The 18,946-nt window shown below is 37.2% G+C and overlaps 1 protein-coding gene across 1 annotated transcript in view; it reads left to right on the forward strand.

The window, feature by feature from the left end:
- The first annotated feature begins 625 nt into the window (after positions 1 to 625).
- HYDIN (HYDIN, axonemal central pair apparatus protein) overlaps positions 626 to 18,946 on the forward strand; it is a 421,369-nt gene continuing 403,048 nt past the window's right edge. Inside the window, exon 1 of the mRNA XM_025370321.1 lies at positions 626 to 748. The gene's annotated coding sequence lies outside the window, so the exon portion shown is untranslated. The remainder of the gene's footprint in view (positions 749 to 18,946) is intronic.

Raw genomic sequence — 18,946 nt, forward strand, 5'->3', positions numbered from 1 at the left:
AGTGATCAATAGATACTTTATTAAATGAATGAATGAATGAAGGTCAAGAGTTAAAGCCTTTGGGTGATGTCTCAAGTCATGATTTGAATAAATGTAAATGAAGTCTAGGAAGAACCACACTCTATTTGTCTGGTTTCTCTGAGAAGGAAGATGGGGTTAATGGATGTAGGATTTATACTCTTGCGCCGTCTTGGGCATCGGGCAACCTGAGTTTTGGTTCCAGCTCCTTTGAGAATCTACAGCTATGGACCATCTGACCAGGTAAAAGGCCACAAACTTTTGCTTATAACTTAAGGGGGTTCGTGGACCTCCTGAAGAGGTCAAAGGACCACAGGTTAAAATTTCCTGTAGAGATAAGAGATTCCCACAGCAACACTGGGAGGCAGAAGGCAGGTGTTCAATAAGATAATGCACGAAGCGTCTTTAAAGAACTAGGCCCGGCGAAGTGTGGCTTTGGGGAGAGGTGGTGTCGGAAGAATCCTTGGAAACCAAATTCTTTTGCAACTAGCAGCTGGGGCGGCGGTTGCTATGGACGCTTGCCTCCTCCAATCATCGCGCGGCTTGCTAGGCTGTGCGGCTCCGTGGTTACCGTGGCAACGGACGGCAACAGCTCCGGCGGCGCCGCGGGAGCGCGGGCGGCTTCAAGCTGGGTATGGAGCTCCTCAGCGGCGGCGGGGTCTGTGAGTTGGACGCGGGGTCTTGGTGGGGAATGGCGGTAGAATAAACGTGGGACCCGGAGTGCACCAAGGTCAGAGGTCCTCGCAGAGATTGTGGTGTCAAAGTGTGGGGGTCATGGGGACTGACCGGGGCGTCCCCTCTTCTCGTCCTCGCCCTGCGTCCCAGGAGTTCTCCAGACTTTGCAGACCCCTCCCCTCCTCAGCCTTCCCTAGCCACTTCTCACTCCCATGAAAGTTACCGGACCTCGGATTTTTGTTCTTGGGATTCCCCTGCCAGACAGGTAGCCTGAAGGGCAGAAAGCCTGAGGTGCTGCCTTGTTTCCAACTTCGAATTAGCCCCAGGCCTTGGACGAATCATTTCCCGTCTTACCTGGGAATATGGTAAAGTTCACCTCTTTTAGGTGTACAGTTCCAAGAGTTTTGAAAATATAAAATTCTGTACTGTATTAGTCTGTTATCATTCTGCTAATAAAGACATATCTGACGCTGGGTAATTACAAAGGAAAGAGGTTTAATTGACTCACAGTTCCACATGGCTGGGGAGGCCTCACAATCATGGTGGAAGGTAGAGGAGGAGCAAAGTGATGTCTTACATGGCGGCAGGCAAGAGAGCCTGTGCAGGGCAACCTCACCTTTATAAAACCATCAAATCTCGTGAGATTAGTCACTATCATGGGAACAACCCAGGAAAACCCACCCCCATGATTAAGTTACCCACCATGGGGTCCCTCCCATGACACATGGGGATTATGGGAGTTACAATTCAAAATGATATTTGGGTGGGGACACAGCCAAACCATATCATGTACTTTCCACAGTAAGTATGTAGAATGATTCCATTAGCTCAGAAAGTTTCTCTTGTACCTCATTGTAGTCAATGCCCCTTCCCCACTTCCAGCCCATAGCAACTAATGAAATGATCTGTTTTCTGATTCTACATTATCCAGAATGTCACATAAATGGAATTATGACATACATAGCACTTTTTGTCTAGCTTGTTATACTTAGCATATTGCTTTTGAGATTTAACCATGTTGTTGTATGTAACAGTAGCTCATTTCTTTTCATTGCTGTGTACTATTCTATTGAATGGATGTACCATCAGCTGATAGACATTAGGATTGCTTCCAGTATTTGGTAATTATGAATAAGTAGAACCGTTATAAATATTCCCATACAGGCATTTGTATGGACATATGTTATTATTTTGATAAATAACTGGGAGTAGGATTGATAGGTCATATGGTAAGTATTAATTTTACAAGAAACTGCCATAGTGCACCCTTGTTAGCAGGTGATCATTTTGTTAGGTTTAGTTATTCTTATAGCTGTGTAGTGGTCTCATTCTGCTTTTAATTTGCATTTCCCAGTGATTCATGATGTTGAATAATGAGCTTATTTGTTATTGTATCTTTGGTGAAGAAGTTTGGTGAACCTGGTGAAGTTTCTGCTTGTATCTTTTGCCCATATCATTCATATATATATATATATATATATGTCATAATTCCATTTATGTGACATTTTGGATAATGCAGAATGTGTGTGTGTGTGTGTGTGTGTATATATATATGTATGTATATATGACAACAGTCAGATACTTAATTTGCAAATAATTTCTCCCAGTATGTGACACATCTTTCCTTTTTAAAACATTTTGTTACAGAAATGCCAGGGGTTTGATCTAGATCTCATTGTTTACAGCACAGAAAGCCAATCACTGGAACAAAGAGTACTACCAGGGAAGAAGGCTTTATTTGGGTGCTGCAGCTGTGGAGATGGGAGAGAGTCTCAAATTGTCTCTCTCTAACTGACTAAAACTGGAGATTCAGATACCAGGGAAAGAATGTAGAAAGCAGGAATTAGGGAGGGGTAAGGAAGAGGAATTTGGTCTCTCACTGTCCGGATGCGGTGATCTGGTGAGTTTCAGTTCCTTTATACTATCCGAGAGGCCCAAGGGTCAGTTTTCTAAGAAAGGAACTCAGATAAGGTAAATTTCAGTTTCAAGCTTAAGATCAAGAGGGCCAATTTCTGTTTATTTACAAAGACCATAAACATCAGTTCTATGAGGAAATTGGACTGGTTTCAATTTTCTTCATAATGCCTTTGAAGTCAAAAGTTTTAATGAAGTCTAATCTTATTAATTTTTTCTTTTATGTTTTTGTGTGATATCTAAAAACTTTTGGCCTAACACAAGGTAACAAGATTTTCCTCTATGTTTTTTTCTCAGAGTTTCATAGCTTTGGGTTTTACATGTAGGTCTTTGATGGATTTTGAGTTAATTTTTATGTATGATGTTGGCAAGAGTTGAGGTGTATTTTTTTCATAAGGGTGAATGTTCCAACCCCATTTGTTAAAGAGATTCTCCTCTCTCCACTTACCTGGGCACCTTTGTCATAAATCAATTCACCACATACATGTGAATACATGTTTCTGATTTATCAATGTAACAGAATATTCCAGAAAAATATGAATAATATTTTTCTCAAAAGAACTGCCAGTCATTTTAACAGCATAAAATCGATTTCTTGATAACTTTACAGTGTATTTTGCAATCTGGTAGTTCGAGTCCTTCTACTTTGTTCTTATTTTTCACAATTGAATTGGCAACACTGGTTCCTTTACCTTTCCATACAAACTTTAGAATTAAAGGTTGATATCTCCAAAAATATCTGCTGGCATTTTGATTAGATTTCACTGGTATACCTCCTTTGATTTAGGTCCTCTTTAATTTCTCTCAATGATGTTTTATAATTTTTAACATGCAACTTTTGCTCATGTTTTGTTAGTTCTGTATTTATTTTATGTTTTTTTGATGCTATTGCTTATGATACTGTTTTAAAACTTTCAGTTTCCAATTCTTCATTCCTTGTTTCATACCCAATCAAATGTTAAACCTCATTCAAATGTCTTGAGGGGGAAAACTGTGTTGTGTTTGTTGCAAGCCCCTCCTCCCTCTTTCTGAACCTCAAGTTCTAAGCACCAAGAGACGATAGCAGATTTCACTCTGTATTTCATCCCACAATACCTGTGGCCAGAATCACCCCAAAATGATGGCAGGAGATTTCCCACAAGGAAGTGCCCCAAACTGTCCAGAAATCGGGCCGGTTGGGATTCCAAAGAAAGAAGGAAAGACTAAATGCCAGAGTGGTCAATCCAAAGCATTTATTAGGGAAACTTACAGGGTGCTGCAGCAGTCCTCAAAATGGACAGCAAGAGAAAACAGGTGTTCTACCTAGCTATGACTACAGTGAGGGGGTTCAGGGTATGAGTAAGGATTTTGGCTCAGGGCCAGGGCTAGTTTGTTTTTCAGTGTTGTGGGCAGCAACCTAGATACCTTTATCAGTGGCTAGGAATGTTCAAGGCCCAGGTTTGGGTGCAAGTCTGCTATGAAAAACCTGCAATTGGCTAGATCATAGAGCAGTCAGGACACAGAAAGAAAGTAGTGGGGAATGGAGAACCCTACACTCTTTCTCATTCAACTTCAGAACTCTCATGCTGTTCCACTTCTCAGAAAATCACCCATAGGGGAATCTGGCCCTCGCTTTTTAGGTTCCTGTTCGTCTTGGCAGATTTTACAACCATCAACTATTCTGTTGGTACCTCTTCTTACCTTAAGAATCCCCTACCTGAGCCAAGCTGGATTGTCTCCCTGTGCCTAGAATTAGCAAATGTCCTCAGAGAAAAACAACCAGTAACCTCAACTCATTGATGAGAGGCCATTTCCCTTCTGAAATTTTAGTTCTTCTAGTCCATTGTTAAAAGAAAAAACTTAGCCAAATTAACAGAGTTTAATTTAATTAAAAAATGATTAATGAATCATTTCACAGCAAAGAACAATTTGCAAATTGAGCAGCCTCTTTTTAAATAATTTTATATTTCAATCATTTTTGAAGTACAGGTGATTTTTTGTTGCATGGATGAGTTCTTTAGTGGTGAATTCTGAGATTTTAGTGCACCTGTCACCTGAACAGTGTACACTATATCCAATATGTAGTCTCTTATCTCTTACTCTACTGCTGACTTCCCCAACTGAGTTCCCAAATTTCATCACTCTGTATGTCTTTGCATCTCATAGCTTAGCTCCCACTTATAAGGGAGAACATATGGTACTTGGTTTTTCATTCCTGGGTTACTTCAGTTAGATTGATGGCCTCCAGCTGCATCCAAGTTGCTGCAAAAGACATTATTTTGTCCCTCCTTATGGTTGAGTAGTATTCCATGGTATACACATTTTACATTTTCTTTATCCACTTGTTGGTCAGTGGGCACTTGTGTTGGTTCCATATCTTTGCAATTGCAAATTGTGTTGCTATAAACATGCATGTGAATGTGTCTTTTTCATATAATGACTTCTTTTCCTTTGGGTAGATACCCAGTGGTGGGATTGCTGGATGAAATGGTAGATCTACTTTTAGTTCTTTAAGGAATCTCCCCACTGTTTTTCATAGTGGTTGTACTAATTTACATTCCCACCAATAGTGTAGAAGTATTCCCTTTTCACCACATCCCCACCAACGTCTATTGTTTTCTGACTTTTTAATTATGGCCATTCTTGCAAGAGTAAGGTGGTGTCTCATTGTGGTTTTAATTTGCATTTCCCTGACAAACTAGTGATGAGCATTTTTTCATGTTTGTTGGCTGTTTGTATATTTTCTTTTGAGAAATGTCTCTTCAAGTTTTTAGCCCACTTTTTGAAGGGATTATTTGTTTTTTTTTCTTGCTGATTTGTTTGAGTTTCTTGTAGATTCTGGATGCTAGTCCTTTGTTGGATGCATAGCTTGCAAATACTTTCTCCCACCCTGTTTACTCTGCTTATTATTTCTTTTGCTTTGCAGAAGTTTTTTAGTTTAATTAGGACCAATTTATTTGTTTTTGGTTTTGTCACATTTGTTTTTAGGGTCCTAGTCCTGAATTTCTGCCTAAGCCAATGCCAGAATAGTTTTTCCAATGTAATCTTCTAGGATTTTTATGGTTTCATGTCTTAGATTTAAGTCTTTGATCCATTGGGAGTTAATGTTTTTTATAAGGTAAGAGATGGGGATCCAGTTTCATTCTTCTACATGTGGCTTGCCAGTTTTCCCAGCACCATTTATTGAATAGGGTGTCCTTTCTCCAATTGATATCTTTATATGCTTTGTCAAATATCAGTTGGCTGTAATTATTTGGCTTTATTTTTGGGTTCTCTATTCTGTTCTATTGGTCTATGTGCCCATTTTTACACCAGTACCATGCTGTTTTGGTAACTGTAACCTTGTAGTATAATTTGAAGTCTTGTAATGTGATGCCTCTAGATTTGTTCTTTTTGCTTAGTATTGCTTTAGCTATGTGAGCTCTTTTTTGGTTCCATGTGAATTTTAGAATTGTTCATGTTGTTCTGTGAAGAATGATATTGGTATTTTGATGGGAATTGCTTTGGGTAGTATGGTCATTTTTACAATATCGATTCTTCCCATTCGTGAGCATAGGATGTGTTTCCGTTTGTTTGTGTCATCTATTATTTATTTCAGCAGTGCTTTGTAGTTTTCCTTGTAGAGGTCTTTCCCCTACTTGGTTAAGTATATTCACAGGTATTTTGTTTTATTTTATTGTTTTGCAGCTGTTGTAAAAGAAATTGAGCTCTTGATTTGATTCTCAGCATGACTGTTGTTGGTGTATAGCAGTGCTACTGTTTTGTGTACATTAATTTTGTAACCTCATACTTTACCAAATTTGTTCATCAGATCTAGGAGCCTTTTGGATGAGTCTTTAGGGTTTTCTAGATATATAATCATATCACTGGTGAACAGCAACAGTTTGACTTCTTTTCCAATTTGGATGCCCTTTACTTCTTTCTCTTGCTGGTTGCTCCTGCTAGGACTTCCAGTATTATGTCGCATAGAAGTGGTGAAAGGGGGCATCCTTGTCTTGTTCTAGTTCTTACAGGGAAGGCTTTCAACTTTTTCCCATTCAGTATGTTGTGGGCTGTGGGTTTGTTGTATATGGCTTTTATTACTTTGAGGTAAGTCCCTTCTATGCTTATTTTGTTGAGGGTTCTTACCATAAAGGGATGCTGGATTTTTTCAAATGCTTTTTCTGCATCTGTTGAGATAATGTATGGTTTCTGTTTTTAATTTTGTTTATGTGATGTATCACATTTATTGACTTGTGTATATTAAGCCATCCCTGCATTCCTGGGATGAAACCCACTTGATCATGATGTGTTATCCTTTTGGTGTGCTGTGGGCAGCCTCTTGAGCCAGAGTAGGTTCAGAAAGACTCCAGTGGAGCCATGTGGTAGAAGGTGATTTGTGGATTGAAAAAAGAAAGTGATGTACAGAAAATGGAAGTGAGATACAAAAATAGCCAGATTAGTTACAGCTCAGTGCTTGCCTTATTTGAACACAGTTTGAAAAGTTGGCCACTTTTGGCCAAAATTCAGTGATTGGCACAAGAGTAGGCTATGGTCTGTTTACAGCTTCATTTAGGTTATAGTTCACAATGTACAGAGGAACCTTTAGGCCAAACTTAAAATATGTAAGGAGGCAGCTTTAGGCTAAGCTTGATTTAACACTATATTTCTTCTATACGTCTCTAATGTCTTAAAATATATGATTTTTGTAATTTATCTATTTTATTTTCTAGTTGTTGAAGTAGATGCAAGGGTCCCCTACTGTCAAATATATTCTTCTTATAGTTAGGTATTCTATTCATTGAGTTTTAATTTTAATTATTTTAATTTTCATTTCTTGAATTTCTTTTCCTACAGGATGTTTTTGCTGGTTCTTGTTCAGGGTGCTTTTCCCACTCTCTTAGTATGCTTGTTTATTTTGACCAAGAGCTGCTTGTCTTCCTTGGAAAATTATTTATGGGAAGTATTTGATGACTAAGTTGAAGGAGAACCTCAGAGAGGCCCTCAGAGAAGGAGGATCATCAGAGAGGGTTTGCATTTGCCTCTGTTAGGTACCTCAGGGAACTACCTGTCCAGGCTCATTTTAAAGTAAAAATCACACTTTGAGGCTTTTGGAGCTCACAGGTGATATGAATTTGGGCTGTACATCTCTAAGAGAGCTGGCTGTGATTCTAACCTTTCAGGTTTTTTTTCTTCTTTATACCTTTCTCTCTGTTGGGTGCCAAGGAATCTTCCCCTGCATTCAGTTGGGAATGGTGGGATAGGAAGGCTTTATTTTTGACCAAAACATTGAAAGTGTATGCCTTTGGAGTGGAGTCTCCTATCAGTCTCCCCACCTTTGATGGGCCCTGGATGTTGACCTTTCCTGGAAGCCCTACCAGGCAGCCACAAGCAGAGCTCAAGGTGTCCTTGTCTAGAGGATGATCTCCTACCAAATTTGTTTCAGTGCTCTACTTACCTTTCTTGGTTCCTGTTTTCAGTTAGATGTTGGCTGGGTAATTCCTTATGGTCTTGTTAGCTTTTTGATGTTTTTGAGAAGCTTAAAAAATATTTTAACCAGCATTTTTAGTTGTTTTCAGCAGGAGAGTTGGTTCAAACAAACCAGCATAACCTATATTAGAAAACAATGTATTACTTTGTAATCTTATTTTTTAGCACAGTCATTTACATACTCATTGTAAAAAATTAAATACCTTAGAAATGCAAACATGAAAGGCTTCTCATTACTGCACTCTCTCTCCTAGTCTGGTTCACTAGAGAGAACTATTCTTAATAATTTTTGTATTGAATTATTTATTGAGAGCATCAGAGTAAATCTTACATGAAACCTGGATGTATTTGCTGTATACATGTGTGACAAAGATGGAAAAATTCAGGTTTAGCAAATGCCAGCTGAAGAATATATACATGCAGACTAGTGACTTAAATATTTTCTTTTTATGTGAAGTGTGTATTTTATTCTATATTATATCTAAAGATGTGACAATGAATGCATGTCTGAGAAGCTCTTAGAAAATGATACTTGTATGGTGGTATTTTATTTTATGTCTTGTATACAAGGCAAAGTTAGAGTTATCTGGGGGAAGGAATACTTCTGGCTTGTGTGTGAGAATGATTTATGCAATCACAAAATAGAAGGAAGTTATTACCCCTTAGTAGTTATATAGTTTCACAGGCTTCAAGAATAGTTTTGAGAATGTTTCTTCACTTTAGCAGCAAAAACATTTAGAACATGAAAACGCTCATCAAGTTTGAAAGAAACTCTCATAGCCTGTTAGTATTGAAACCATGTTGTAACTGGTACACATTCGGGATCTGTGTAATAGATTCTTGACCCTGGATGTGTCAGCCCTCAGATTTTATGTTTATGTTAATCTTTTGGGGAATAGTGTTCATAGCCATCATCAGATTCCCAGTAGGACCTGGACCACAAAGGTTAAAGATCACTCACTGGTTTGGGATGAGCACATTTCAGAACGCAATGGACCGAAATATGCTCAATCACAGTTACCATCATTAAAAGTGAAACAGCAACTCATTCCTGAGGGCAAACTTTTTCTTTCAAATAATTTCTTCCAAGATCTGTTTCCTCATTAACACTGCAGAAACACTTAGCATTTGGCTGCTCTTCATACAAAATGTCTTTTGTGAGGGATGGGGGCTTGAAATAAGGCAAAAATAATTGTAGGATCATTGCTGGAAGAGTTTCAGGTTGGGCAGAGAAGGAAAAGTGAGGAAAATGGACATATCATAAAATGCCTCTAATGTAATTTAATTTGAAAAACTGTGCTGTCAATCTTTTAATTTATTTGGATTTAAAGTGTTTTAGTTCTCTGATTTTTTTTTTTTTTTTTGCTTTTTTAAAAAAATTATACTTTAAGTTCTAGGGTACATGTGCACAATGTGCAGGTTTGTTACATATGTATACATGTGCCATGTTGGTGCGCTGCACCCATTAACTCGTCATTTACATTAGTTATGTCTCCTAATGCTATCCCTCCCCCCTCCCTCCTCCCCACAATAGGACCCGGTGTGTAATGTTCCCCTTCCTTTGTCCAAGTGATCTCATTGTTCAATTCCCACCTATAAGTGAGAAGATGTGGTATTTGGTTTTCTGTTCTTACGATAGTTTGCTGAGAATGATGATTTCCAGCTGCATCCATGTCCCTACAAAGGACACGAGCTCATCCTTTTTTATGGCTGCATAGTATTCCATGGTGTATATATGCCACATTTTCTTAATCCAGTCTGTCACTGATGGACATTTGGGTTGATTCCAAGTCATTACTATTGTGAATAGTGCCACAATAAACATACGTGTGCATGTGTCTTTATGGTAGCATGACTTATAATCCTTTGGGTATATCCCCAGTAATGGGATGGCTGGGTCAAATGGTATTTCTAGTTCTAGATCCTTGAGGAATCGCCACACTGTTTTATTGATTTTTTAAAAGGGTCATATTTATCCCTTGAGGTGGTAGGAGGAAAAGTGGACTTTTAAAAATTGTTCTGTGCGTTATAGAAAGGCTTGTTAGAAAGTGTTGGTTCAAATAAACCAGCATATCCTATATTAGATCCTATATTCTTAAAGTGGTGATCTTCATCTTAATATGAATACCAAATCCTATACTAAATCCTATATTCTTAAAATGGTGGTCTTCATCTTAATATGAATATGAAAAAGTCAACTTGGTTGACTTTAAAGAAAAATTAGTGTGAAATGACTAGAAAAAAAAGAATCTTTTGTAATTTCACAGGCAATTCATAAATTCCCCTCTTATTTTATTTTAAAATGGCATCTTCGTGCTTTAATAAGCTATCTAAAATGTTCTGAATGTAAAGTTGTTCTAATAACATTATGATCTGACTGTATCTGTGTCTGTTTTTATTTCTTTAAAGTGCTATTATAAGCCTAAGTTAAACAACTTTGCCTAATTCTATGTTCTGTACAACTATGTTGTTGATGCTCATTTTTATTATAAACAGTCCACCCAAGTTTGCAGCAGTGGCTTTGAAAAATCCCTAATTAAAATAAATTTCAAGGTTAAGCTATTTTTATTGATGTCTGAAAACAATTACCAGTACTGATGACTTTTAAAATAATAACAGTGTGGGAAGCATATTTCAAAACCAGGAAAGCAGAAATTTGTGTTTATGAAAGCCAAAAAGTAGTCTTGCAATGCTTTGGAATATGCCTGGTAATTAATTATGGATGATGTGTATCATATGAAACCTCGGAGATTTTGGTGGGAGACGGAAACAAAGGGGCCTTATGCGTTTCATTTCTGATATAATCCCTTCACTCCTAGAGGGGATTATGTTTTAATAAAAAGCAATAACAGGAGGATGTAATCTAAGAATACTAATTAATACCTTTAGCTCTACCAGAATGAGATTCTGTAAAAAATGGTAGGTTGTCAGTTGCCAAATCATGAAATATTGCAGGAAAAGGCAACGTACTCTTTCACAATATGGCTTGTTACGTTAAAACTGTTACTGGTAGGGAATTTTGTACTTGTTAATCATTTGCGTTTTTACATCGCTGTTTGTAATTACAATTAAACAGATGGTTCCGAAAAAGATAGTGTGTTCTTAGCAATTAAAACCATGGCAAACAGCTTTTCCTCCTCCCCAGTATACAATTAAACTGAATAGAATCGCATAACCCACTGGGTTCTTCAGAAGAAAGGTTCTGTGTGGATTCCAGTAGATTAGTATTCTGCTCCCCAGCCCTGTCATCTTGACCTCTTGCCCAACTGAAAGCTTTGCAGCTGGCTGAGGACTTCCAAACATGGGTTTTATGGAGTAGTTATCCCTTCTCTATTTTCTCCCCATGTCCTATTCTTACCACATTGGGATTAATAGAATATGTTTTAGAATGGATCTTTGGAACAGTCTCTAACAACCACTGGGTGTGTTGAATCTAATACAGCTTATTAAATTCTAGGAGCTTGGCTAGTGCATGAAATTCCTCAAGGGCAGAGGAAAATTGGTCTTTTTTTCTTATTCAGAAAACTAATGTTGAGATGTTTGTTTATGAAAAAAATCATTTCAGGGTTTGTAATCAAAAGAATATAGAATTTACTTTGGGTTCTAGGGAAACCAAAGTCTCACTTTATTGACTGATCCCCTCATCCCTATTACAACAAATTCAGGAGATTTTTCAACAAGGATTCGGCACCCCAGGAAATATTTCACCAGTTGATATTGGCTTTGTGGCCAGTCATCCCTCCCTTGGACCAGACCTCAGCAGCGTGAATGGCTGTCCCCCAAAGCAGGGAGTTGGAGCTGGCTGTGATCTGTTAGCAGATGAAACCTTGGAAATGTGTTTTGTTTGCCATGAGCATAAATAGTCCCAAGTATACTTTCAATGATTTTAGGTACAGGCTTTTGTGCCCACAAGTAAGCAGTTATTTGCTGGTGCAATTAACCATCTGCACCTTATTATGAGGGTGCAGCTGGCTAATTATGCTTGGCTCCATAGGGCAGGTTCAACTTCTCATCTGCATAGGGACTGTATTTGCAGCAAAAGGACACTGACCTTTAAAAATGAGTCCTTAAATTTAACCAGTTCATTTTGAGGTCACCACTCGTGGATTTTTATTTTGTTTTGTTCAGAAGTGAAATTCTTATATAGGTAGTGTATTTCTACTTGGGCAAAGTAATTAATACAGGACTGTAGGACAGACATTATCATGAGTCAGGGACAAATGAGATCTCTGTTTAATTCAAATGATTTTGGCTCCTCATTTTGGAGAATGGTCCATCAATATAGAGGTAACTGTATTCATGAACTTGACTGAATGACAACTTACGGCATCACTGAGACTTAAAATGGGGGTAAATTTGTGCATAAGTCAGTTCAAAATCATTTTTGGCAATAGTTGTGCATTATTCTTATGATCTGTTGGATGGATTTGAGAGAACAGCAGAATACTGGACAGGAGAACCTTAAATTTTAATGTGGGTCAAATTAACAGTCAATGCAAGTTTACCGGATAGTAAGCATCATTTAACTGGAGACTTATGGGAACCTGTCCAAAAGGTACCTACTGCTATCACTTCCTGTGCCAAACCTGTGAGCCTGCTGACTGTAAAACTCTTTTGTAGGACAAGAGTTGAGCCCAAAGGCAAGGGATGTCTAGTCCTCACTGATACAGTGGAGAGAGCCTTGTGGTGGGATTGGGAAGCACAGGGCAAATGCCTTAACCACTCATGGAATCTGGACTCAGCCAAGAACTTCCCAAACCAGGGAATCTATTTGAAAATACCAGTGCCCAGGACTGACGGTAGATTGACTGATCAGAATCTCTAGGGTAGGACTAGGTGATCCTGAGGTGATGCTACCTTGGGAAAAACTGAGTTGCAGAATTTTAAAGATGCTTCCCAAATTTTAAGAAATGTTTAATTTTCAAAATGAACTCTCCTTAGAATTTTAGTTGTGAAATAGAACATACACGTAAATGTATGAAACACATTTAACCATTTAACAAATAAAGGGAACAGATGTATAACCACCACCTGGGCAAGTATTAGGATGTGGGTATCCCAGAATCCTTCTCCATTACAGCCCTCTCTTTCCCACCCTAGAGGTAACTGCTATCCTGACTTTTACAGTCATTCTTAGGTTCTAATACAGTTTTGCCATTTTTGTATACATTCCTAGAAATGTTGTTCAGTTTTTCCTTTGTCTGTACTTTATATAAATTGAATCACACTGTGTATATTCGTGTTTCCTGTTGCTTTTTTCCCTCTCAACTTGATGTAAAATTCATCCATATTGTTGGTCTCTGGGCAGATCATCTTTATTGATTTATGATATTCGATTATAGGAATATAGCAATTTTTTCTATATACTATCAATGAAAACTTGAGTTGTTTCCAATATTTCACTATTATGAATAACACTACTGTGGACAGTCTTACTCATATGTCTGTAGCATGTGCATACATTTCTCTGGACTGTCTACCAGGGTAAGACTGCTGGGTCATCGAACATACATATCTTTAAGTTTACTAGATGATGGAAAATGTTTTCTGAAGTAGTTTTACGTAGTTGCAGTCTTATCAGCAAGTGCTTAGCATTTCCCATTACAACACAGAGGAGCCAATATTCAGAATTATCAGACTCAAGTGTTGCCTGTTTACTACATGTGTAGGGGTATCTTGTGGTTTTAATCGCATTTGCCTGTTTTTTATTAGTTTGGGCATGTTTCATGTATTTATTGGCCATTTAGATACTCTCTGGTAAACAGCCTGTTCTTTTGCTTTTTTTTTTTCCTTATTGGATTGTGTGTGTTTTTAATATTGTTTTGTAGGAGTTCTTTAAATATTCTGGTATAGGAGTTTTGTTGGTTATGTGTCATAAGTACCTTTTCGCATTTTGAGATTTGTCTTTTCATTTTTTATATGGTGTCTCAAACTCCTGAGCTCAAGTGATCCTCCTGCCTCAGCGTCCCAAAGTGCTGGGATCACAGGCATGAGCCACCACACCTGGTTAGTTTTTTTTTTTTTTTTTTTTAATGGTATTAAGATTGATTACAGGATTTATGTGTTATCAGCCAGATTGATTGATTGTAATGTTCTCCATCAAGATTTCACCCCAAAGTTTTAGCATAAGAGCTTAAATCCTTTCAGTAGGAGTGGCAGTGTGATGATTTTCAAATAGTACTATCATTTGTCGTACATTCATTCATCAGTGAGAGTTTTTCTGTAAAGAACTTTTTCTCATTTACTATTTTGCTACCATGAAATACATTTTATACAAGAAAGACATGAATTCCCTTCCTTCCTTCCTTCCTTCCTTCCTTCCTTCCTTCCTTCCTTCCTTCCTTCCTTCCTTCCTTCCTTCCTTCCTTCCTTCCTCCTTTCCTCCCTTCCTCCCTCCCTCTCTTCCTCCCTTCCTTCATCAGAATAATGACTTGGTGCTCTAGTGTCCTCTAAAGGTGACTAATTAGTTTTATCCTGTCTTTGGCCAATGGGAGAACCCTGCAAGTTGGCGTCTATGCCATTTGATTTATTGATTGATTGATTGCGTAGTCTGTGATAGTATCCTTGCTTTCAGGCATGACCAGGTGTTTCAGGCTCATCTTGTCTATTTCCTGCCCCAGACTTGACTTTATAATAAGTGTTGATGTCTGATATAGCAGGCCTTTCCTCTATCTGATCCTGGATCTCTGCCAAGGAGACAGAGCTTGAGTCTAGGACTTGAGTGTTGGTAGTTTATTTTTGCTAAGTGATTGCGGGGGAGGAGTGAAGGACTGAAAGAATGAGGCAGGGAAGGCGATAAAAGCAGTTTTAGGCTGTGTTCTTAAGTTGGCTATCAATGTGGACAACTGAGGTTTTGTCCCACTGGGACCCTCTGAAGAGCCTTATAGGAGGTACCTCAAAATTGTCTGTCCAAAGAATAGAAGAATGTAGCTTTTATGCACTGACTTCCATCTGTCTCCCACTGGTCAAGGAATATGTCCTTCACACTTCCAGGCTTCATATGTGTGAGCACTAGGAGGTTCCTATCAGATAAACCAAGGACGGAAAAAGTGAAATAATGCAGTACAGCTGAGTAGGTGCTTCCAACTTACACTGTGGGAAGCTATTGGTGGGCTAGAGGATGTGAGATTGAGTAAAAAAATCCTCCAGTAATTTAATTTGTTCTTCTTCAATATAATCTTCGTTATTCTTGGCCCTTCTCATTCTCGTAAAAATCTTAGACTCAGCATGTCAGGTCCCATACAAAATTCTGGTTTTTTTGAGGACTAAATTTTTTCAAGTTTTGATTTATTTGAAGTTCCATTTCCAGTTCAATCTGGAAAAAAGCTGTCGTTACAATACTGAATTTTCTAACCCATGAGTGTGGTATATCTCTTTATTACCTAGGTCATCTTTAATTTTTCTTAATAATGTATTATCATTTCATCTGCGTTATAGCCCTAGGAATTTGAACTTGGTTATGGTATTGTAATTAACTCTTAGGTTGATTTTTTTTTTTACTTATTTGAGTATATAGAAATGCAATTTTTGGATATATTTATTTTGTATTTAGCAATATTGCTAAACCTATTGATTCTAATAATTTATGTTAGCTTACTGGATTTTATACAGAAGTTAAATATTCATATTATCTGCTAACAATTCGAGTTTGTTTCATCCTTTTCAGTTTTTCTTTTTTATCTTCCAGCATTAGATAGGACTTTAAATTTCTGTTGATTGGAATGGTGATAATGGGTATCAATAGATAAGGATCTTGTTCTTGATACCAAGTGAAATTTTTCAATGTTTATGCATTAAGCATTATGCCTACTGTAGATTTTTATACGTTTGTAGATATGCATTATTAGGTTGGGGAAGTTATTTCTATTTTTAATTTGCTAACAACTTTTTAAAATCACGAATGGCTTTGAATTTTATCATATTCTTTTTCTGCATCTATTGAGACTATTATATAATTTTTGTTGAGTGTTGAGCTACATTGTTTTGCTAATGTTAATATAACTTTACATTCTTGGTTGAATTCAACATATTTCAATATATTATTGCTGGATTAGTATTCTTTTTACTATTCAGTTTTTCCGTCTTCAAGTTTGGGCATTGTCACTCTCATTCCATTAATTCAGTACTTCCTTAGGAATCCAACATGTATGTATACTTAACTAAGTTAATGAAAACTGTTCTATTTCTCCTGTACATTAGAGAGATCTCAGAACTCTTGAACTTCATGTACCCAACTCCTGACTTAAATGTTGATATTGTTTACTTTAAAATCTATTTAAAGCCTATTTTTACTGTTAATATTATAAATGCTATTATTATTTTTTAAATTCATGACAGCACTCATGTTCATTTTAAATCACTTCACTGTTGACCATGTTTCCCCCACCATTTCTTCTTGCCTCTTAGATTTTTCCATTTGGGATCAGTTTCGTTTTGTGTGAATTGCATCCTTTAGATTTTTCTTTATTGAGAGTCTGCCAAGGTGAATCCCTCAGATTTGTTTGTCTTAAATTGTCTTTTATTTGCCCTTATTCTTGGGAGATATTTTTCCTGGTTTTAGAATTAAAAGATGACAGTTTTTCCTTTCAGCACATTTGAATGCATCATCCTACTGTCTTCTGGTTTCTAGTCTATTGAGAAGTTAGCTCCCAATCTAACCATGTCTCATTTGGAGATTATTTTTTTACTGGCTCTTTTTGTAATTTTCTCCTTATTTTTGGTTTTCTTCACCCTCACTAAGATGAGTCTAGGTATGACTTTTTCCCCCATTTATCTAGTTTGAGATGTTTTGGTCTTCTTAAATCACCAATGGTAGACTCAATAAAGAAAATGTGGTACATATAGATCATGGATAATATTGGTCGTTTTCAACACTTCGGTAAATTCTCAGCCGTTATTTGTTAGATGTTGCCTCTGACTCATTATCTCTCTCCTCTTACTTCACTCAAGCCTTCAGTGATGTCAGATCTCCATCCTCCATGTTTCTTAACTTGTTTATTTTTTATCTTTTTGTCCCTCCATATACTGTCCTGCATAACCCTTCTGATCTATTTTCTACTTTAGTAATTTTTCTCTTCAGCCATTTAAATAATTTTTTTCAAAAAAACCCCCTGAATTTATTGATCTTTTATATATTTTTTTGTATCTCTATCTCCTTCAGTGCAGCTCTGATTTTGGTTACTTCTTGTCTTCTGCTAGCTTTGGAGTTGGTTTGCTCTTGCTTCTTTAGTTCTTTTAATTGTGATGTTAGGTTGTTAATTTGAGATCTTTCTAACTTTTTGATGTGGGCATTTAGTGCTATAAATTTCCCTCTTAACACTGCCTTAGCTGTTTCCCAGAGATTCTGGCATGTTGTGTCTTTGTTCTCATTAATTTCAAATAACTTCTTAATTTCTTCTTGATTGTGTACCCAGGACTCATTTGGGAGCAGGTTGTTTAACTTTCATATAGTTGTATGGTTTTGAGTGTTTTTCTTGGTTTGGATTTCTATCTATATATGTATGCTGTGGTCAGTATGATTTTTTTTTTTTTTTTTTGTGCGTGTGTTTGCTGAGGATTGTTTTATGTCAGATTGCATGGTCAATTTTAGAATATGTACCATGTGGTGATGAAAAGAATATATATTCTGTTGTCTTTGGGCAGAGAGTTCTGTAGCTGTGTACTAGGTCCATCTGATCTAGTGTTGAGTTTAGGTCCTGACTTTCTTTGTTAATTTTCTGCCTTATCTGTCTAATACTGTCAGGGGTTGTTGAAATCTCCAACTATTATTGTTTGTGAATCTAGGTCTATTTGTAGATCTCTAAAAACTTACTTTATGAATCTGGGTGCACCTGTGTTAGCTGCATATAGATTTAGGGTAGTTAGATCTTCTTGTTAAATTAAACCTTTCATCATTATGTAATGCCCTACTTTGTCCTTTTTGATCTTTGTTGGTTTAAAGTCTGTTTTGTGTGAAATTAGTATTTGTCTGCTTTTTTTTCTGTTTCCATTTGCTTAGTAGATTTTTCTCCATCCCTTTACTTCAAGCCTATGGGTGTCATTGCATGTGAGATGGGTTTCTTGAAGACAGCATACCATTGGGTCTTGTTTCTTCATTCAGCTTGCCACTCTGTGCCTTTTAATTGGGGCATCAAGCCCGATTACATTGAAGGTTAGTATTGATATGTGTAGGTTTGATTCTGTTATCATATTGTTAGCTGGTTATTATGGAGACTTGTTCGTGTGGTTGCTTTATAGTCTCACTGGTTTGTGTAGCTAAGAGTGTTATTGTAATGGTTGGTAATGGTCTTTCTATATTTACTGCTTTTTTTCAGGAGCTCTTGTAAGGCAGGTGTGATAGTAACAAATTCCATCAGCATTTGCTTGTCTGAAAAGGATCTTATTTCTCCTTTGCTTATGAAGCTTAGTTTGACCAGATATGAAATTTCTGGTTGGAATTTCTTTTCTTTAAGAATGTTGAATATAGACCCCCAATCTCTTCTGGCTTATAGGGTTTGTGCTGAGAAATATGCTGTTAGTCTGATGGGCTTCCCTTTGTAGGTGACCTGTCCTTTATCTCTAGCTGCCTTTAACATTTTTTCTTTCATTTCAGCCTTGGAGAGCTCATGATTATGTGTCTTGGGGATGGTCTTCTTGTGAAGTGTCTTTTGGAGGTTCTCTGCATTTTCTGAATTTGAATGCTGGCCTCTCTAGCTAGGTTGGGGAAGTTTTCATGGATGGTATCCTGAAACACATTTTCCAGGTTGCTTCCTTTCTCCCAGTCTCTTTCATGGTCACCAGTGAGTCATAGATTTGATCTCTTTCCATAATCCCATATTTCTTGGAGGTTTTGTTCATTCATTTTTATTCTTTTTTCTTTATTCTTGTCTGATTGTTGTATTTCAGAAAGTCA

The sequence above is a fragment of the Theropithecus gelada genome, chromosome 20 (assembly GCF_003255815.1).
Source record: "Theropithecus gelada isolate Dixy chromosome 20, Tgel_1.0, whole genome shotgun sequence".
Lineage (NCBI taxonomy): Eukaryota > Metazoa > Chordata > Mammalia > Primates > Cercopithecidae > Theropithecus > Theropithecus gelada.